Source organism: Zonotrichia albicollis, chromosome 1 (genome assembly GCF_047830755.1).
Source record: "Zonotrichia albicollis isolate bZonAlb1 chromosome 1, bZonAlb1.hap1, whole genome shotgun sequence".
Classification (NCBI taxonomy): Eukaryota; Metazoa; Chordata; class Aves; order Passeriformes; family Passerellidae; genus Zonotrichia; species Zonotrichia albicollis.
The window spans coordinates 62,140,760-62,163,435 of NC_133819.1; the positions used below are offsets into that span (position 1 = coordinate 62,140,760).

Sequence of the window (22,676 nt, forward strand, 5' to 3'; positions counted from 1 at the left end):
TCTCAAATAGTTTCTCCAGAGATTGCATATCTCTGAACAATACTATCACATAGTAGGTTCAGAGATTATATATCTCTGAACATACTATCACCTAGATTAATAGGATTAATCTATTCTATATAATTCTAGTGTACATTTTTCTGCAACTCTTGTCTTATGAGTCTGCAGTGATAACTCTTCATGGTGTTCTTCAATTCACCCTTCCTCCCTTCGTCCTTACAGCTCAATGCATTTTCCAATCATACTTCATAGTCACTTGGGTAGACAACAATGTATTTGGGAAAGGGCATTTTTGTGTCAAGACTGTCAAATGCATTATAAGATGTTTCTGTGCAGTAATTTGGATGGGTAGCATAACTATTTCAATTTTTAACACTGTCTAATCACAGAAAATACCCAGTAGTATAAAGTCAGGGACAGTGGTACCAGGGAAATTCAAAAGAGGTCTTGGTTCTCTCTTGGAATTTTTTTCCAACTTTTTGGACAATAGTGTTTGGAATTTATGGCTCTTTTAAAAAAACTTTTATTAGGGAATTTAGCACCAAATGCAGTTACACAGACCCAGCAATTGTCTGGGCTTACATTAATTCACTGCCAGTGGGAGGAGAGTAGCTGGTAGCTTCCAGAATCTTTAAATATCAGACTTACTCAAGAAAGTGGAATTGTGACTGTGGCAACTGAGTCAGAAGAGGAACAGCTCCCCTGGGTTTGAAGGGAGCCAAAGCCTACAGATGTTACCAGTCAACATGTATCAAGCACACCTGCACGAGTGGCAATCGGGTTTTTATGTCCCTTTCCCTGGCCAGGGAAAGATGAGAAAAGCTTGTACTGAAGCCAAAGGAGAGGGAGGCTTGGCAAGTGACATGGGAACTTGTATTACTACAGATATGGAGACACCACTGTGTTATCACTCTGTAGAGCTGGCTGAAACAAACAGGATTTCTCTTGTGGGGAGGGGGATGATTTCAGGAAATGATTTCTAGTCTGGGAAGGTGAATGTGTGATAAGCATGTCTAGCTAAGTTCAAGGCCATACCTGGAGAAGTGAGAGAGATGCTTAGTGATGGGACAGGCTAGGGGAACATCTTCTTTTCTGCTTGAGGAAAGAATGAGATCAGCTTCTCCTAGCAGCTGGCAAGCTTGAGATCTTGAAAAATGATGGGGAGTCTGGTATAGACACAGGTGCTCCTGAAAAATGAGAAAACTGTTTGCATATTAATGCCACTCACAACTCAATCCCAATTCACTGCAGATGGTTCTGATTTGAAACTTGTTTTTATGCTTTCCCTCTTCTCTGTAGTTTAACAGATACTCAGGATGAACTTGTAGGATAGTTACTTTAAGAAGAACTTTTCCTTCTCTGTTTCCAGCTCAGAGTGGGAGGTCTGCCAGTCTGTTGTATGAGTGCAACTACAGCTTCTAAAGAGTGTTTGTCATGCTGTATGAAAACTGTACCAGAACAACATTGGTACCACCAGGCTTAGCTTCCCTGGGCAGCTCTGCTCTGTGCTGCGTTTGGCACTCTGCTCCACAGTCACACCTTGGCTTTGTCTCTCTGCATCTTTCCTGCCTTTTGATTTTCACTGTACCTGCTTGAGCTACAAAGACTGCAGACACAGCAATGCTACAGGCTACTTAGTCCTTCTTGTTGCCTGGAGCACCAGGATTTTCCCTACAGTATTAAAAAATCATCTGTGTGTGTGAACAACCCACACAAGTAATGTCTAGTGCTGGCAGGACCTTGACCTCCTGTCAGGACATGTGCACACACAAACTCTGGGTCAATTGTGAGCCTCTCCTAGAGAGATCCTTCTAAGAGGACTTCAATGAATGTATTTAATGAAACTTTTTCTAGCACTAGACAGTATTTTCCCTTATTCATTAATTAAATACTTGCTGCCATCTACCTTTCATCACCGGGTTTCTTAATTTCCTGGTATTTGCTCATATAAGTCAGTTTGAGCTCTGTTCTGTTGTGTGAATTATCTTCAAATTATTGTAAAGCCTTTCCTGTGTCTGCATTTTTTCTGCTTTCTCAGAAGGTTATTCTGTTTATAGGCTGAGTTCTTAGAAGTTGCCAATACTCAGTCTGACTTGAGCTTTCAGTATTTTGATTCTTAATAAAGTCAAGCCCACGCTAAATGTCTAGCTAACTTGTCCAGTGATGCATTATATTTTCCATTTTATAATGTAATCCAGAAGCCTTTAATCTATTTAGCTATTTGTACTGATAGCCAGTAAAAGATATCCCTGGTTTGCCTTTTTCTCAATCTTTGCCTCCCTACACAGTCTCGTTACTCTCACTTAATTGCAGTGCTGAGACTCTGAATGCTTTTGATCCTTGCATCCTATTATTTTGTGCTTGGATGAAGCTATTTCTTTCCTAATTTTCTGGGTGATTAAAATAAAATATTAGGCTGGCATAAAAATGGAATCCTTATGTTAACATTAGCAGTAAAAAATCAGTTTTTAAAAAGCTTTAGAATACCTAGTGAGTTTGATTGCAGGGAAGTAGATGACATTATTGGCTAAAACTTGGAAACTTCAAGTGCCTTACCTTTGGCCTGCACATCTAGTGCTTGCCTGAAATTCCTGAGTACCTGATAGGACATAAGAAACTGAATCCACTACGTTGCCTTCTGATACAAGGCAGGCGGCCTGGTTTCAGGAAACAGCACAGCGACCCCCTTCCCCGGGGTCGCTCAGGCCTAAGAAACACGCGGACACCAATATGGTGGAGGATCAAAGGCCTTTATTCTCTCTTCCCGTGGGGTTTTATAGTCTAGGGGGCTTCTACGTCAGGTGGGGGTCTGTCTTTACCATCTATGGTTAGTAGGGATGGAAAGTTACCTGGGCAAGTGGAAAGTTACCGGAATCCGGTTCAGGGGGCTACATTCCTATGTTAATTTTCTTATCTAAGGGGGGCAGGGGCCCTGTCTTCCCGTAACATCACGAGATCTTCTGAACACCAGGCCCTATCTGCTACATCTCCCCCCCCTTTTTCACAAATGAATGAGGTAGTCATATACTGAAATGAGGTATAAGGTTGTAGTTCGATAAGGAAAAGGGGATTTGGTACATCTGAGTAAGTTTTCGCCAGTCAAGGTTAGGACTTGTGGCTGGCAGTGTACCCTGGTTGGATTTGCCGCCCGATGAACAGGATGTTGGCCCGTTCCAGGCGGGCCTGAACGAATGAGACCAGCTTGTTCAGCAGGCAAGGTCTGAAGGTAACTGCTAGAAGCAGCAATGCCAGTGGACCTATTAGGGTAGAAATCAGAGTGGTTAGCCATGGTGATTGATTGAACCAGGACTCGAACCAGCCCTGCTGGGCTTCCCTGTCCTTCTGCCTCTGAGCCAGTCTGTTTCTGAGTTCTGCCATGGAGTCTCTCACGACTCCTGTGTGGTCTGCGTAGAAGCAGCACTCCTCTCTCAAGGCGGCACACAGGCCTCCTTGCTGCATGAACAGGAGGTCCAGACCTCGCCTGTTCTGCAAGACCACTTCCGAGAGAGAGGAGACTGACTTCTCCAGGAAGGAGATGGATTTCTCGATCCTTTGCAGGTCCTCATCGATGGTCATTTGCAGCTGGGACAGTCCTTGCTGCTGTGTTGCTAGGGCTGAGACACCCGTTGCCGTTCCTGCTGCTCCTAGCCCGAGCAGCATTGCGATAGTTACACCTGTTAGTATTTCTCTTTTGTGAAGCCGGCTGGGTTCCTCAAAAAGGTGGTACACCTCTTCGTCTGAATGGTACAGGACCCTAGGAACAATCAGAACTTGGACACAAAAGTCGTTAGAGTCATCAAATTTGGCGAGAGACACACAGGGACTCACTCCAGATCGCTGGCAAACCCACATCCCAGGTGCGGATGGGACTACCCACTTACTGTTTTTCCTGTTGGGCTTGACAACTTTGGTGCAGACGTTGCCTCTCCGCCTAGCTAGTGTTGCATTGCCAAAGCATCTGCCCTGGCCTGTGACCTGGCTCAGGGTGATCCCTTTGCGAGGGGTTTCCCATCTGCACTGGTGAGGGGCATCGGCTGTGGAGTAACTGAAGGGAGTGTTTAAAGCGATTCCTTCATAAAAGGGAGGTTTGACATCGTAGCAAAGCCAGCAGGATTCGGTTAGGTTAGGGTTGGATTCATTCAGGGATATAAAGGTAGCTTCTAACATACGAAGGATCGTGTCTGAGTCCGACCTGGCTGCGCGGTCTGTCTGAAAGACTTCCGCACGGCCGGTTGGGACTTTGCTAACTCTAGTGGGTAGGGTTTTAGGGTAGGTTGCGTTTTTCCCTTTCGGCACGCTTTTAATCACTTTGTTTGGTCCGACCGCTCGGCCATTGCACCGTAAGCGGGGATGCAAAATTGACCGCTCCCTGCTCCATCAAAAAGCATGCGGCTTATTTGCGTAATATCAAAAGTGAACAGATCATTATTGTTAGAAAGGTCATCCACAAACGTGGGTACTACAGCTGAATTGACCCCTCTTTCTGAAATCGCTTTGACTTCCCCTGGGTTAACTGGGGTATATGCCTCCCGTTGGTTTCCCTGTGCTCCGGCAACCCCCACCGGGAAAGCATTCATGGAGGCTGCCGGTGCTTGGTCCCTACAAACTGTCTTTGTTTTTCCCCAATCGGTGAGTTTGTGTTGCGGCCGTTTCCCGATATTGTTTAAAGCTTTGTTCGGTTTCGCTCGAAACCGTATTAATTCTGCTCTCTCGGTTTCCGAATCCCAGCCGGGCTCGGTCCGACCCCCCTCCTCCCTTCGGGGGTGGTGCCGTTCCTTCTCCCTGCGCTCCCCCCGCCTCCTGCCAGGGGAGGTCCTTGCCCTATAAGGACCTAATTTGAATAGAGCGCTCTGATTGGTCTTACGCTCCACTGCAGGGGCCGCCCCTTCTCCCCCCTCGCCCGTGCATGCGTTGTTAAGCAGACTGATTGCATCTCCGCCCCCCGCCTCTTCCCTTCCGCCCTTGCCATGCGGTTCGGCGCGACCTTTAAATGCAAACGGCGGCGGCGAGTCCCCGCCGGTCCTGGCGGGGTCCGACAATCTGGCCGCACTCCGTGCCCCCTCTGCCTGTCCCCGGCAGAAGAACTGCGCGTGCCGCTCTGCCTCCCGTGCTGGGCTGGCGGCCGGCGGGGAAGGGACGGATAGAGAAACCGTGGATTTTTCGGAAGGTTCCGCGGGGGGGCTGGGACCCGGCGGGCACCGCGAGAGGGTCGGGGGCTCCCATGGGGGCTCCGGGGGGGTCCCCTGGGGGCTCTGGGGGGTCTGGGCTCAGGCTCGGGAAGGGGTGGAATGCTCCCGGTCCCGGCATATTCCCGCATTCAATCCGATCGCTCTCAGACACTGTGTGCGTCGCGGCCCCCGCCCCCCGCTTTACTGCAAGAAATAAACATATATATGCGCGACTTTCCACGTCTCCTGTTCTTCTAATGCCTTACGTAGGGCCTCTTCTCCTTTCCCCCACGCTTTGAGGCTTTTATCACTGCCTGAGGACTTAGTATCCTCTGCTAAGGCGGCAGTGTGCTTCTCCCGCACTTCCCAATATAATATATTTACCGGACGTTCAATCGTCCCGAGCTCTAGGAGCCTTGCAAGATTAGAATTCCTGAGCTCACACTTAATTTTACATTCTATCCCAAACTGTGCATGCATATCTGATACGACCTTTGCATAGGATTCCATGTTCCTTGCTGGTCCAGGGACGTCTCCCTCGCTGCAGACGGGACCCGCCGCTGCAGCCGCTGCTTCCTGTCCAGGCGAATCCCCGTTCCCCGGGCGCTCATCGGCTTCCCGGGTTTTCGGCACCAGAAATGTTGCCTTCTGATACAAGGCAGGCGGCCTGGTTTCAGGAAACAGCACGGCGACCCCCTTCCCCGGGGTCGCTCGGGCCTAAGAAACACGCGGACACCAATATGGTGGAGGATCAAAGGCCTTTATTCTCTCTTCCCGTGGGGTTTTGTAGTCTAGGGGGCTTCTACGTCAGGTGGGGGTCTGTCTTTACCATCTATGGTTAGTAGGGATGGAAAGTTACCTGGGCAAGTGGAAAGTTACCGGAATCCGGTTCAGGGGGCTACATTCCTATGTTAATTTTCTTATCTAAGGGGGGCAGGGGCCCTGTCTTCCCGTAACATCATGAGATCTTCCGAACACCAGGCCCTATCTGCTACACCACTACAGTCTCTTTTCAACAGCACTGTACTCCAAGTGTTGGAATAAATTTGAAGATTAATCTAAAAAGCATTAGTATTCTGCATGATATTAGCTAGTTAGTGTTGTTGTCAAATCCTTCTGTATCTTTTGGTTGTTCTTTTGGCATCGCATTCTGTTCAGAAGCTCTTTTAACTTCTCCCAACTCAAAATGTTCTGTGAAGGGAAAACCTCTCATATCCTGGGCTCAACACTCCCCTCAGCAATTATTCACTGAGCAGCTCTTGCGATGGGGATTGGGGTTAAAAAAGCACTTAAACATTATTCATATGCTTGACTGCTTTCCAAAACAAAAGCTCTCATCATGAGCATCTGAGCTGAGAAGATAATCTTTGGTTTGCTGTCAGCTGTCAGCGCTCCATCAGTGCCCTGGCTGTGAGGGGCGTAGCTGGATGCATGGGTGTGTGCTGCTGGCTGGGGAAGGTGCAGCCTGGCAGCTGCCTCCTTTCACTCCCCAGGCTCACAAATATTCGCTGGTGCTAACTTGAATGATGGCAGACATGGCAGACGTGGCAGAGAGCTTGGCCCTCTGCTTGCTGCTGGGAATTCATCAAGGCACATCTGAGCTCAGTGGTGACTGATTTGCCCAAGTGATCCTGCTGAGTTGGAGGGGAGAGGCAGGGGTGTTATCTTCATGCTGACAACACTGAAGCCAGGACCAAGTGTGTGTAACTGGTTATTGGATTCATATGGGTGCAGAACACAATGCTTGACAAGATTAAAGTGCTCTGTTCCTGGAAGGCAGCTGCTCTTAGTACAGATATCAGAATCAGCCAATTTAACCTTTTCTTAGGGAGTAAGACCTGCAAATGTGGACAAGTCAACTAGGAATGCACTTCACAGGTGATTACATATTTGTCATTGTGAATCACTGGTATTTGTGGCTTCCTGAAATTATAGAAGACTGCTGGAGTCACTGTATCATTGCCAGCCATTTTTAAGAATTATACTGTAGACATACATATATTAAAATTCAAGTCCGTATTATCTTCATCTGGTGCTGTTACTTTTCCCCCTCCTCTTTCCTTCTATTTTGTTCCCTAGGAAGAAGTATGAAGTTCCCAGAAAAGTAGAATGAGATCAGGGATAGGGCAAAACAAATTCACTCTTTTAATCAGGAGATGTCAGTCGCTTCTGTATAATGTCCTCTCTTTTTAAAGCTAAGATTATTAAGTGCTAAAGTTTTCTAGACTCTTCTAACTTGGTGCATACTCTTTCTAGACTGAAAATAAATAACAGACAAAGAACACAGTCTTCATGCACATGATTGACCTCTATTTGGTGTTAATTAAAACTGGTGACTCAGCTATTGAAATACTATAGCTTATAGAATTCACATTAATCTGTTTATACTAATAACTTTGACTTCTATACTCATAAGAGGGCAGAAACAATTAAACTTCTGCATAAATAGTAGCAATTTCTATGTGAGCACATATACAAATTGTACAATAGAAGTTGTGTTAATTCTGTGTGCTTTTAAAAAAATCTTAACCTAGGAAACTTTGTACAGTAGAATGGGTGAGTTGTGACTGAATGCCTTTCTACCTTTATTGTGGCATCCACAGATACTTATTCCTCATAATAATAGCATTTCTTGCACAATATTCCTGATATATATTCAAAAGTACTAGAGGAAAAATGATTGTTAGTCATGCCAACATTAAGTCATTACTAAAATAAAACAAAACAAAACAAAACACCAAAAAAAAAAAAAAAGGGGAGGGAGGGAGAAAATCATCCCAAATGTCTGGTTAAAGATAGATGGAAACATTATCTGCTTTCAGAATAGAAATTAGAGAGCCAATAACCTTTCCAAATGAAATTATGTTCCTTGTTCTGGTATATTGCACCCAACTTGACTCACAAAGGAATTTGAAGAAAATCTTCTGCCTGGCAAGCATTTGCAAGATGGCTGGGGAGGCATGACAGAAAATGGTGGCTGCTGTTGCTATTTTGACAGGAGGAGCTTAATATTAACCAAAATCTATGGCAGCTCTGGGCCAGGAATGGCTTAGTGGCAGTACATAGTTTGCTGAAGGTCTCTTTGCTCCTGACATGTACTGTACATGCTGAAAAAATAGAATTCTGTTTCAAGGGAGCCTTTAGCTCTGACTTCTCAGTTCTTTTATTTGTCTTTTTCCCTACTGAAAGCACAGAGGAGGAGAGGTGGCAAGAAGGCTGCAGGCATTCAGGGAGAAGCTCCTTTGGCTCACCCTCCTGCAGAGGACATTGTGTTTAGAAGTATTGCAGTCTGTGACTTTCATTGAGAGCTTTGTCCTTGAGCAATCCAAATGCACCTTTTGTTTGAAGTAGTACAGAAAACTGTTCAAAGTACACTTTCTTACCCAAAATATGTTTTTGTACCAGGGCATATAGTCTTTTATTAGTGTCTGTTTGTAAGTGACATAAGGCATTTGTTTTTACTGGAGGCATCCAGAACATGATTTTTTTTAAAGCATCTACTCCTGTAACAGTAATTCCCCTGTGTGCTATATAACTCTTGTTTAGGAGAGATGGAAAGAATGTAAAGTTACCATGGCAGAGAAACCCAGCCTTTCCTTTGTTCAAAAAGAATGTGCTTGTTCTCCAGGTGGTGCTGCTTGGGATGGATCTGCATGTTTGTGGCTGCCTACCCCATCTTTGTCCCAAAACGTTGCTTGCCTTGTGTAGTGAGGGTGGAACTAAAGTTTAATCACTTTTGTTTCTCAGATTTTGAAAACTATGTTTTATTGCTCTGGGGACTGAACTTCTTCAGAGACCAAGCCTGAAAAAAAACCAGCAACTTGAATTGCTGCATAAATCAGAGAGAACTAGTTTTGTTCTCATGCCTCAGTGTACTTCTTGGTAACCTTTTTTTTTTTTTGTAATTTCACCTTTTCTCATATTTTACTTCTTCTATTCTGCAATTCTCTGTTATGTTTTTTTTGTGGCCTCATGCCTTTCTTACTCAGACCATTTATCTTACCCTTCAATATTAGAAGGAGGCTGCATATTGTTTGGGTATATTTGAGCATATATGAAATGACAGATGTCTGCAGAGACAGACTCTATCATATGGGAGGACTTAGCAGAGCATCACACTTGCCCCCCAACTTTTATTCCCCACCCTTACCTTCCCTTTCAGTGTCACTGCTACTGCTGGTGGTACTTGTCCACACATTTGGGATTAACTAAAACATTTCATTTTACTTTAAGGCTTTGCCACAAGCCACTTCCATTATAGCAGTGTTAAGTTTCTTCAATCTGGCATTTCTTTAAGCACACCATGTGTGCTGATGGAGCTAGTGGAATAACTCAGGCTTCATTCTCTTTATTGTACCAGATATGACATGCTTGTTTGACTTGCCTTGTCATGCTCAGGTCTAATTGGATGCCATTTTAGAGTCCTCCTCCAGCTTCAGTACAGCCTCTGTGGCTTCTGTTACTCAAATTACAGTTATATGGTCATGTGTTAAAAGTTGGAGTTTCAGAGTGATTCCCCTGCCAGGTCTGCCATGATGGGAGCTTCTCCTGCTCATCCCTTTTCCTCACTCCCTTTTGCACTTGTGAGACAGGCTTCTAAGCTCTATAACATTTTGTGTCTGTTTTGCTCTTATCTGCTTTGTGTCTCCTGCAAAATGATTAGTTTTCTTATAGTGTGCAGTACTCAAATTCCTGTAATTCTGCTGCATAGTTTTTTACCTCTTGCCTGGCTTGAAAAGCTATTGAGATAAACAAGACAGAGCAGGCTTTATGCACCAGCTACTATCAGAAATTAATTTATCTTGGTTTTGTTTTTCTTCCTGCTTAAGGACACAGCACTGCTCTCAATCTGTTTCTGTTGTCCTGCATGCTTTCAGAGACCTTCGACTCTCATGAAGCATTTTACTGCTCAATTACTCTAATCAAGCTGTTTCCCTGGCTGTGCCTAGACTCTGCAGCAGGAATATCCCTCAGAATCTGCCTCTCAAAGGGAGCCTGGTGACATGACATCCTTGGCCTGGAACAGGAGCTTTTCCCAGCTTTGAAAATAAAGAACTGGGGAGAGGAAGATATCACCCACTCCTGAACTGGGGAGAGGAAGATATCACCCACTCCTGAAGGCGAGGGTAGCTGAGGTTGTTGGTTAATAGATCCCTTGAGGGGCAGATTAGAATGAAATAACACTGAATTACCTGTGTTTGTGTATTTATATATGTATATATATATATAGGTGTATATATATATAGAGGAAAGAAAGAGAAAGGAAGGAAAAGAGTGGCTAGCAGAGAGGAAAGACACCACCACCTCCTGTTGGACTGAGTGATGAGCCAATGGTTGTCATTTTGAAGTCTGTTGGTTGAACCAATGGTTGCAGTCTTGCTCTGTCTCGGATGAGGGAGGCCCATGAAACATATAAATCTACAGGTTAATATAGGTTCCCATTCAGGTGGGAATGCCCAGGTTCCTCCCCTGGCAGGGGTGTGTGTGTTTAACACTCTTGCAGCATTGTAGTTCATGCACAGTCCTCTGGCAGAAGGCCCCAGCAATAAGTCTGGGTGTGCTTTGGAGCTTTTTGATGGTTTAGGACATCATCAGTTGTCTATCTACATCTGGGATGTGCAATTTACCCCCATCCTTCCTGCAGCAGCCCTTGTGCTCCCTGGATCCCTTGCTGACCTAATCTGGCTTGCTGAAAGGGCAGGAAAAATACCTCTTTTTCCTCTTCCTCACAGCTCAGTTGTAATTAAACCAACTGCTTAGTGGAAAGAGAGGGGATGATGAGTAATGCGCTATCACCATATCTTGCATCCTCTGCAGAGAGTTTCATTTCCAAAGAAGTGAAGAGCAGTGAGAAAGCATATGCACATAATGGCATACAAATTTTTTTTAGGTTATGAGACCAGTTTTCCAAGAGTTGTGCTATTTAAAGTGGTTTAGCCTAAATTTCAAAATTTTTCTCACTTGTGTGTTTGCAGTGACAAAATTCTGTGGTCATGTACCTTGTATTCTGAGGCCTGCTGTCTCCTTCAGTGCATAGAACAGGCTGGGTGAAAGAGAACCATGGTACTGCTGCACTTCCTACTGTAGTATCTTCCTGCTGGGTATGTTTTTGCAGACTAAAGGTAGATTCAGTGCAGCGTGTGAACAGAAAATATTACCAATTCTCCTTACTTGCATATAATTTGCTAGTGTATAATTGTGTTAATAAATAAATAATATGTTAGAAATGATCAAAAGCAAACTTGACATTTGAATGGTAAAGGCCTTTTACAGATGTTTTGTATTTCCTATTTTCCATAAGATCATTTTTATATGAATGTGATATGTGTAAGTATTTCAAAATTCTTGAATAAGGTTCATTCAATGTCTCTGCTGTTTCTAGTTCTTATGCAGTTTTCCAAAAGGAATGAACATGTTTGATGTTGTGGTGTATTCAGGCTTGATTCTTCTGCTTTCTCTTCTTATTTTCATGGTTTGCCTTTTAGGTGTCTGCCTTCAGAAATCATGGCCCAATGCCAAATGTCTGTTTTGGTTCCTTCCCCACTGCTCTTGTGGACCCTTTTGCTGGCAGTGACAGAATCAGCCACAGAGATTACTTCACATCTGCCCTGGAGGCCTGGTCATTTCCATTTTCTGTGAATGCTTCATGCATGGGAGCTGCTCCAAGCCATGTGTTACATTGATGCTCAGAGTGACTCTACCAGAGCACACCTTTAAAATTTAGGTATAAAAGTTACCTGAATCTAGAAGACAGGTAAGAGACAAGTTCTCTCTCTTCCTAACTCTCTGACTTGCTGCTGTTATTCTTCATTTCCCACCAGACAACTTCTGGCCCTGTTCCTCCTATATCCAAAGCAACAGGAGGAGGAACAGGTCAGGCCTTGATCTCCCATGATGTCCTCTTTGCTTTTCTGTCCCCAGCCTCCCAGCAAAGTGCTGTTGCTGTGCCTGGATCAGCAGCAATGACACAATCTGATGTTTTAGTTGAGTCAGGGATGCTATGTAGAAGATTGTCTGTGGCTGCTTCCAAACCATGGGGGACCGCTGGGGATTTATTACTTCCTTTTGCTAAGCAGAAGCTCCTGGTGCAAGAGACTCCATGGTTTCCTCACTGGCCTCCTGCAATGCATCCACGGATGTTGCACACTGCTACTAGAATTGGGCAGCAGGTGCTGAATTAAAGGATTCATCTGCCAAGAATAAAAAAAATGTTAGGTGGTTTTTATTTTTTCCCCTATTCCTTTGTGTTTGGTGAGAAGATGCAGCAGGTGCTAAAACCATAAAACCACTGCTGCTGCCGTGGGGGCTCTTGTCCTGCTTCTGTTTCTGCCTCTCTGCTGTCACCTTGTTCCTGCTGCTTGTACAGCAGGGCCTTGTGCTTTGCTAGGAAACAGTCTAACACATATTTGGGGGTGGAGAGCTGACAGTATTTTGGAGCTGACTAAAGGCAAGAAGGGTGGTAGCCTTCCCTTGTTTCTGTTCTTTTTTGGGTTTTTTTGGGTTATTTTGTATTTCTTTTCCCCCATATGTTTCCTCTTTTTGCTTTTATTGTCACCAGACTGTCTCACACTGTCCTTAGCCAAATTCACGTTCTCTTAAGATTTATCCATCCAGACATAGTAATGCAACTGAGAAAGGATTCTTTATAATATATTCTGCTTTCTCTCTGAATTGATATCTAAATGCTAATATCAATGCTGATGTTAGATTAAAAAATTAAATTCTCTGTTTTTCACTTCTTCTTCAATGCATGCTTCTGCCAATGTTCCCCAATATTCCAAATGCTGTTTCTCTTTTCCTTTTTCATCTCTGATTAAGCTAGTGGTTCAATTTCTGAATTCCTTCCTATCCAAGCATCTCCACTCAGTAAGAAGACTGTCCAATTATTTTGGCTGGTGATAGTTATAATTACATTCTGTGGTCACAAGCAAGTGTAATTAGGTTTCTAGTTTCATGGTATAAGTTCATCACCACAGCAATGAGGGAAGACTTCCTATGTGTAGGATGCTAGGACATTGATTAGAGTACTATTTTATTAAATATTTAGATGTGACAGATCCTGTCCTGTTGTTATAGCTGTGCAGACATTTATGTTACATTGTCAGATGCAATAAAGTTTGTGGTGGCATAGTCTCCAGCACCATTTTGGAACCCTTTTAATTGCTACCAATCATTTTGGATTGGGATTTTAGGCTTTGTATTAATTGATGTCTTTCTAACATCATCTTTCACAGGAATTTATCTCTGATTAGTAGCCCATAGAGAAGAAACAAAGTATATGTGTGGGTCTGGAGCAGAAAGATGGAAAATGACAGGAACTTACATATCCTTTGTACTGTACAAGCACAACTTTTCCCTTGTGCAAAGACAGTCTGGACTTGACACAGCCCTGTAGGCCTCAAAAATATAACGCGGAATTAAATCAGACCTTCGAATAATTCAATAGTTCTAGGATTGTTCTAGATTTGCACATCAAAAATCCCAGTGATAATCACATGAAGGATTCAGCTTTTCGAGTCTAAGGACAGCACTCAAAAGCAGTTGGTCAAGTTCTTTTTAAAATTAAAATTAAAATGTAATAGCTTTGTAAGAACACTAATTTTTTTTCACTGTCTTTGTTCTAAGTGTACCTTTGCACAACACAGCCTTTGCTTTTCTTCCACTGATTTGAGACTAAAATATCCTTTGAAGCATCAGGAGAACTTTTCTAGTCTTAATCCAATGGAAGGACAGGAAATATTTCTGAGCCCTCCAGCTTAAATGCAAGGCAGTCTGAAAAGGGGTAATATATACAAAATATTTCATTTATTTTAGATTTGTTCTTGTTTTAGTGACAGAAGTTTTTAAACTTAGGAAGGTGTAAAATTAGCCCTGAGAAAAATAAGACCTCTGTTTCTCTGGTGGGATGAAATTTCATGCTTTTTTTGGCATTGGTTTTACCAAGGTAATTGTTCTCTGTGTAGCTGTGTGATGGTAAAATGAGGAACCTGAAGCCCTGCCTCTGGAGGCTGGTGAGCCTGGGGATTTCCTCCTATTGCAGTGATATTGTTTCTTATCTATTCCTGGTATAATTCTTCAGAGCTTTAGCGTGCCAATGGTAGTGAAATTAATGGCTAATGACAAATTGTATGCATGAAGGATTTGTAAAGCCCTAGAACATGATTAGACAGATTGTTAATTTTAAGAATACAAAGTGATCTCTTGATATAAACGTACCTTCCACTGAGAGGATCAGTGAAAGTAAAATACCTTTTGGCTTAATTGTAACCAGTTATACCCAGAGGAAATTAAAAAAGAAAAAAAAAAGAAAAAAGAAAAGTCATTATGAGAGCCCCTGTGGATCTGTGCCTGAGTACTGGGGTCTGCTTCAGCATTGCTCCATGCTTTCTGAACAAGATAGATGCCAAGATGTGGGGACAACGGCAAGAACTGCTCCTCCTTTGCCTTGCTCCAAGCTACCTTGACCAGCTTTGCTTTAGTGGATTGCAGGGAGCAAGTGACCTGTGAATGAAAGTAGATTATGTGGTTAGCAAGGATTCAGGGAAGGAGGTGCTTAGTTTGGTTTAGCAGGTCTGCTCTTCAGCTGTGTGCACTCTTCAGCCTTGTGCACATTTCCCTTTACCCACTTACCCAGTTGTCCTGGTTTAGGGCAAATTTGGGAGAAAGCCTCCAAAGGGGGCCCCTCCAGAAAGCAAACCCACAACTCCCCTCCTCTCAACCAGTTTGGGAAGGATTCCTTGGAGACAAGTGGAAATACCCTGTTTATTTAACAGGCACAGCACTCCCCAGCACACGAAATGAGCAATTCCAGATGACACCACTCTTTCACTGCTCTGAAAAAGACAACAAATTCAGAAAGTCTCTCTTGGGGGTGGTTGCTGTGTTATCAGTCCCTCTGGTGCTGGGGCAGCTGCTGCAGAGTCAAAGTGCAAACTCTCGGGGTTCCCAGGTCCCAGTCTGGAGCAGGTTCAAGTGGTTCCAAAAAAGGGAAAGGAGAAATAGTCCAGGAAAAAATTCAGACTGCTTAGTTAAGCTAACTAATGAGCAGGAGCAAAATACAGGAGCAAAACAAGAGCAAAGCAAAAAGCCAAGCAAAAAGCAAAAGCAGCACTATGTACTGCCTTGTCTCTGTGTCCCACCAACTGTGGGGGACCAGGATGATAACAAAACCAAAACTAAAACAAAAACAAAACTTTCACTCTTCAGAGCCAGCCTTGAAGACACAGAACATAATATCCAGCATAAACGGAACACAGAAATGGGGATACAAGCATCATAACGTCACCCTAGGACACTAGTGGATAAAGGGAACTGTTGATTTCCATCTTCCCTCCTGATGCTTGCAATTGTGCAAGTTCCGTGGTGCTGCTGGTGGCTGGAGATCTGTTCCCATGGGCACTGGATGAGGGAAGGTCACCTTGAGGGAACTCCTCCTGCGTGCAGAGAGAGCGCAGAACAAAACAGAGTACAAAGCAGCCACAAAGAAATCACTTCATCAGAAAAGAACATTTTGATTCAAGGGTTTTCAATGGTCTGCCATTGAAAAACCTTCCAACAGTACTGAGCTCATCCACACTTGCTGAGGATGGCATTTATCCTCGAGGGTCAGAAGTTTTCATAAAACCTAAAAAGTATGTGGATCATATCAGTCCAAGGAATAGGAATCTATGACAAGTTCTCAGAAAAAATGTCTTTTGTTGTAGGCTTAATATTTTTAAACAGTTTCTAGGAAGATTTTTTTATTTTAGATTTTTGTTGAGAGTGGAAAGAGAAAGGTCTTTTAGGCTATTCATCTGCACACCTGTGACAAGGAGATATCAAAAAAAGCTGATTCATTCAAACATGGTGGTGATGTGGGATGAATAAACAAAAGAATCATCCAACTGCAGGAAGACATATTTGGTTTTGTGGTAAATATTCAGTATTTTCTCCTGATTAAATATGTTATTCCTCCTGATGTAATTTTATGTAAAAACAATAAGCTGGAGTTAGCCCCATGTTAAATAAACTAAACTACAGAGTCAAAGAGAAACAAATCAAATATAAAAGATATAAAATTACTTTAGCCACCTCTCAGTAGAGGTAAACTTATCATCAAGGAATAAAACTCCTTAAGAAGTCACTTTTGATTGATTAAGACACTTGCAATTTTATGTGCTACTATAACAAAATTTAAGAGCACAATAGATTGTAAGGAACAGATTGTTGTTCAGTTTGTTGGCAGTTCTGAAAAAGAGAAAAAAACATTCCAGAAATGAATATTTCAAGTGCATTGCAATTTGTTTCAGGTCCATCACCACTTCTTTTGATCTGACATTAATTTTTTGATTCTGATTTTTCTCTTGAGCACTTCTAAAAACAAAAAATGAGGTGCCTGATGTGAAGAATTTCATTTTTTTGACTGCTTTTCTTTTTTTATATGGATGATTGAACAGAATACTTGAGCTGTTTACTTTTCTCTATTCAAGTGTATACATGTATTCTCTGTTCATTTGCTTCTGTGAAGGAAAAAGGTGAAGTCCAAGTGAACGTGACATAGTGGTGCTTAGCAAGTGTTCATGGATGATTAATTTATTCTGTGATGGCTGTGTAAAAAAAAAAAAAAGACAACAAACAAGAAAAAAAAGTATTCTTAGGGGTTTTTTTGACCTGTATGAGGGCTGTTAAACAATGCCATGTGAGGATATATTGAAAGGATCAAAGTAAGAAAGATAGACAAAGACGACTGTGAAAGAACTCAAGGGTTTTAACAATGCCAGAGGGAAATCGTCTCACTAGGACAGTGGTTGTCACCATCATATTTTCCGAAAAATCTCTTTGCCCAGGATTTTTCTCCTGGGAAGCTGAGAAGCCTCAGAGAAAAAGGAAAACAATATTGTCTCATTTGCTTCTCCTGCTTTGGAATGTGCTTGGTGATTGTTTATCCAACAGGTAGTTGTTTCATTGGTTCCATGTGAATTGTTTTGACTTAATGACCAATCACAGTCAAGCTGTGTCAGGACTCTGGAAGAAATCACAAGTTTTCATTACTATTTTTCTAGCCTTCTGTAAGTATCCTCTCTGTATTCTTTAGTATAGTTTAGCGTGGTATTCTTTAATATAATATAGAATCATAAAATAATAAATTAGCCTTCTAAGAACATGGAGTCAGTTTCCTTCATTCCTTCCTTCATCTGGGAAGCCTGCAAATACAAGACAGTGGTCACTAGTGTTAGGTTTGCAGGTTAGTGTTTGGCAGCCAGGGAATTTGGTGTTTGCTCCTGAAATAATTTGAGACAGCTATCTTTTACTGGTGAATGAAATGACAACAGTCATATTTGTGTATATGTAACAATTCAGCTTATTTATACTGCTTTGGTTTTAGTTCGGCTTAAAAAACCTCAAACAAACCATTAGTTTTCTTGGCTTACACCCTCTTTGCTTATGGATATCTGTGGACCCTCTGTGCTTATGGATTTTCTGAGACCGCCAACGAAGGAAGGAAAGAATGAATCTGACTCCATGTTCTTAGAAGGCTAATTTGTTATTTTATGACCTATATTATATTAAAGAATACTATACTAAACTATACTAAAGAATACAGAATGGATACAGACAAAAGGCTAAAAGATATTACTGAAAAATTTGTGACTTTCCTCAGAGTCTGACACAACTTGGACGTAATTGGTCAAAACAATTCACACGAAACCAATCAAACAATCACCTGTTGGCAAACAGTGTCCAAACCACGTTCCAAAGCAGCAAAACAAAGGAAAAGCGAATCAGATAATTATTGTTTTAATTTTTCTCTGAGGCTTCTCAGCTTCCCAGGAGAAAATCCTGGGCAAAGAGCTTTTTCAGAAAATATGGCAGTGACAGATGTCCCATTTCTCAGCTAGACTGCCCAGGTTAACTGTTCCTGAGCTGTGAGTGCCATGGATGTACCTGTAGCAAATTTACTTCAGAGCTAGAAGGGTGTGCAAAATAAAGTCAGTAACATTCACCGAAGTATCCATAATCTATTGGAAAAATATTTTCTGTAGTTTGTAAGACAGAAAATGCATTCCTACATGGGTTATAAGAAGGACATGTTGATAACCTCTTTGTATGATTTGCCTGTTTTGCTCATGCCTGTAGCACTTGTGTCTTATTAAGCAATGGTGAGTCATCCTGTTCCACATGGCCATTAATTACATCTTCGGAGAGCTGTGCTCTGTTACAAGAGCCATCTAAAATATGAACAGCTGTATGACTCCTTTACAGAGCCTACCTTAGAAGCAAAAATAGTCAGGTTAACATAAGTTATGTAAAAAGAAAAAAATATATGGAATATAGTGGAAACTTTAGTAAGTCTAAGTGGTCTTAATTTCACTTGACATATCCATTTGGATAAAATGAAATCTCAGCTGTAGCTTTGACTATATCTCTTCACATCGCTCTGGAAGACAGAGGAGGAGAAGAAATTAATCTCCCAGAATGTCTGCTCAATAAAGAAAAGGAGGAGGAATTGGTGGATTTGTAATTGTCCTGTCCCTAAAGGGTGCTCATATTGCACAAGTAAGCCTGCATGAGCACATTTATACATGTTCACACAGAGTCACCCTTGGTATATATATTTAAAAATGTACTTCAATTTATTCCATTTAAAAATAAACCATTTTTACAACATAATTTCAAACAGGCGAATTATACTTCATTGTGTTCAGTATGTCAAGTAGAAAATCATGGAAGTCTTCTGATATGTCAATGTTACCAGTAGTACATAATTTCTCCAAGGAATTTGTGATTTCAGATGCTGGTGTTGGGAAGAGGGGGATCTTTCACTGGCATTCTAGGGACAATCTTGTGCAACACTTTTAGAAAAGAAGGAAAAAAAGGATCATCCCACTGTGTTTCCTACACTATCCTTTATTTAAAGGTACCTGCAGATAGTTAATCATTGATATGTATTGTTTAAAAACAATATGTAATACATGTACTGAAAGCTGTTTTTTCTTAACTATATTCTATGACATTTAATTTAGAAACAATTTCAGTATAATTATTACAGATGTTTAAAGTATATCCCTTGCAAAATTGAGAACAGATACAAGAAAATGAAGTTAAGTACTGCTATTGCATTTTCCATTTGGTTGAAACTTAGCTGTGTGCATTACTCCCATGGGAGCACAGTAAATGGAGTGGAATTTTCATTTCATTTGTTATGAAAGACAATCAGTTCCTCAGATACTTTTCAGTCTACAATGTCTTTTGTTTTACCAGTTGGAGCTACTTCGTTTCTAGAAATAGTGTATTTCTTTTGTACTGTGCAATGCAAAAATCATACTTGAGGTCAAACACACCACTGCTGAAATGATGTTTCTCTTAAAATCCATTCTCATAATGAATCCTCTTTCTCCCACAGGGTTTTAAACAAAAGCTTTAGAACAATTGTGCCCTGAAAGTTGAGGAATTTCCTTACCTGGCTTTTGCCATGACAGCCTCAATTCCAAAGAAGACAACTCTGTATTAGCAGGATGAGCATTTGTCCTTTTTTGTCAGGCTTTAAGTTTAAATTGTGAAGTTAAATAAGAATGTTGTTGCATTGGGAAGAAATGCTGGCAGTTACAGAATTTATTACCTTCGTTCCTCTAAGTGGTACATAGCCTCTATGAAATGGATTCACACTCCAGCTACTTTTGTATGCTCTAATAGCTCAGATGAAGAGGCATTGTATAGATGCTGTACCATTGCAGGAACAAAGCACTTTCCAGAGACAATATTATTCTGTACTAATGGAAAAGTTCTCAAAATTCAATGGGAAACCTTTCTGAAAGGTTATTTTGTAACCACTCTTTTAACTGAGCAGAGGATTTATCTTTTCCGTGGAAGGGCTCCAAAGATTTTTTTAAAAGGAATGAATTCTGCATAAAATTCTTAACCCTTGGTTAATACTTTTATCCCAGTGGAACTTCATTGTCTTCAGTGGAGTTATTTGTTATTTATGTTGTGATAGGGATAACATTCTCAGAAACGTTTCATTTCTGTGCAAGGTGATTAGTTACCTCTTTGTAAAACCTGCAGGGCTTTTCCCTAAGGTGTGGAGAAACGGAGAAGGAGAGGACATTAGTAACTCTCTCTCACACTTGCACTATTAAGATATGATACTCTCAATAATATAAAAGAAACATGTTCTGCATGTCTTCTCTGCCTCAGAAAAGAATAACTTCCTCTGCCTGGCTGACTGTGACCTGCCTGGGTCAACAATAGCAAGAAAGGACTGATGGACCTGGATAGATAGACAGACAGACTGGCATGATGGCATTTTAACTGCCTTGAAATATAGACATTTTATTTCCATTTTGTGTAGAAGGTGTCTGGATGCAAAATGAAAATAATTTGGCTGATACCTCTTTGGTGTTCTGGCATGTCAGTGGTGTTAGTTTTTAATGTGAGAAAGGGAAAGATAGTGATCACAGGAAATGGGTGCAGCCTGATACAGTCCCTCACTGTCCATCTGACAGACAGTGCAGGAGAGCTTGCTGCCTTGCAATGTGCTTTTTTTGGCTCAGGTTTGTTTCTGATCAGTCACTGACCTCTCCCATCATTTTCCTAGTGAAGAATAATTTAACAAGCTGAAATCAGTGGGAGCAAAGAGAGGAAATTGGCTGGAAGGCAACTCAGTGGCTCCTGGGTAGGACGCCTGAATTTGCAAACTGTGGTTTTAAAGCAACTGTCCCTTATCATTTGCTCTGTTTGCTATGCCTTAACCTCACTGGAAGAACCACAAGCTGGGCAGGGTAACAAATCTTAAAGCATAGAGTGCTGTAATTCTGGGTTGTGATAAAGAGAAGATGATGATGATGATGGTGCGCACTGCCTTACTATCCTGGAAGCTTCCTGCTGTTTCCTTTTCCCTCCAACTCTCCTGCTATTCCCCCATATGAGGAAGGATCCTTCATGGGCACTTCTCTGTGCTCTGCTGGCCATCAGCAGCTAAGGCAAGCTGTGGGGATGGGGGAGGGAAAGGGATGAGTTTAAAAGGACATCTGTTCTTGGACAGTTGCATCCAAAAGTGAAGAAGATAAAGGGAGGACAAATGGCACAACTGTTGTGGCCCAGGTGTGGCAGTTATTTTTGAGGATTCAAAAGATGCTGCTGTTGGGAATCCATGAATTAACATGCTTCTCACTGGAAAACAGCACTCGTGGTGGAGGCAATTGAGTATGGAAACATCATTACTTATTATGGATGCCTTGGGCAAGATGCCCTTTAAAGAGGGACTTCTGAGGCCTGAACCCAGGCACCTGTTACCGTAAACATCTTCCAGTGCTTTACTATGAGGACTAATGATAACTTGAGGCAAATAAATATCTTTGTGAAATAATTTAAAAATGTTTTGTTCTAATGTGGGAGCTGAGAAAAAACTAGGAAAAATAGTAAGGTGTTAAGAAACTGTGGCCTCATAGGAAAGATAAAGAGAATGGGGTTTGTTACTTAATAGCTCCTTAGCTATTTCTAGCCATTTATGTAGATTATATAACAAGATGCAATACTCAGTCTTTCTTACTGCTTATGAGAGGGAGAAATTAACTTATATTTATACAGTGGAAACTAATAAGTTTCCATTTAGTTCTGATAGCAGGAAAGAAAACTTTCTACCTGCTAGCGTGATGAAACAGTTGGGCTCCATGGGGAGTGTTTGGTGGATATCCAAAAAAATTAAGGATCAGGTCAGACAAATATTTTCTGTATGCTGGATGCTCCCTCAGAGCAGGTGGGGGCTTGGGTCATGCTTGAAAGCTTTTCCATTTCACTGAGCCTTTCTTTGCCATCTTCTTTGCTAGCTTGAAGTGGTTAAATTATACTCACTTGACAGCTGTGGCTTTTACCTTCCATAACAATTTGGCTGAAGGCAGAAAGAGCTGTGCAGAAAGTCTTATAGACAAGACACAAGAAATTAATTCAAACCACAAAACCTGAATAATCAAGCAGAGTCTTAAGATCAAACTTCTCCATCTGAACTGCTGTTTTGTTTGGGATACACTTCTGCCAGATAAAACATAATTAGTGACATTTTCCTCACAAAGTTAAGTAAAAAAACAGGGTCTGTGTAACATTTTTTTCCCTTTCCAACAAAATTTAGATGAAATTTGGATTAGTCTCAGTTTCTAGTCTTTCTCTGTATCCAACTAATTGGGCTATCTGACTTGTTTGCCAGATGGTGAAAAAGAGGCAGATTGTGGGCTTAAACTCATGCATTAAAAAAAAAAAAAAAAAAAGAAAAAAACCCCAACCAAACAAAAAACCATAGAAAGAGAAAGGACATTATCTGGTTTCTCAAGAAGAAAAAGTAATATTAAAAAAAGCCACTTGCCTATTAGTTTTGAAAGGTGAGTGCCTCACACCTTCCTGGCAGATAAAGTTTGATAATGAGTTGTATCTAAGGTGCCTTTGGCAAGGCTGCCTTGGCAAGATTAGCCCCAGGTATCAGATGGCCTGCACATTCAGTATTGTGCAGATCCCTGGGGACATGATAGGACACCTGGG

The 22,676-nt window shown here is 41.8% G+C and overlaps 1 protein-coding gene across 40 annotated transcripts in view; it reads left to right on the top strand.

Annotated features, from left to right (window-relative positions):
* Window positions 1-22,676, top strand: part of LOC113460896 (uncharacterized) — a 237,018-nt gene that overhangs the window by 27,293 nt on the left and 187,049 nt on the right. For 32 of the 40 annotated variants that reach the window (XR_012580788.1, XR_012580777.1, XR_012580789.1 and 29 more), the window contains one exon: window positions 11,654-11,922. The exons of the other annotated variants lie outside the window; for them this stretch is intronic. The gene's annotated coding sequence lies outside the window, so the exon portion shown is untranslated. The remainder of the gene's footprint in view (window positions 1-11,653; window positions 11,923-22,676) is intronic. 40 annotated transcript variants of the gene reach the window in all.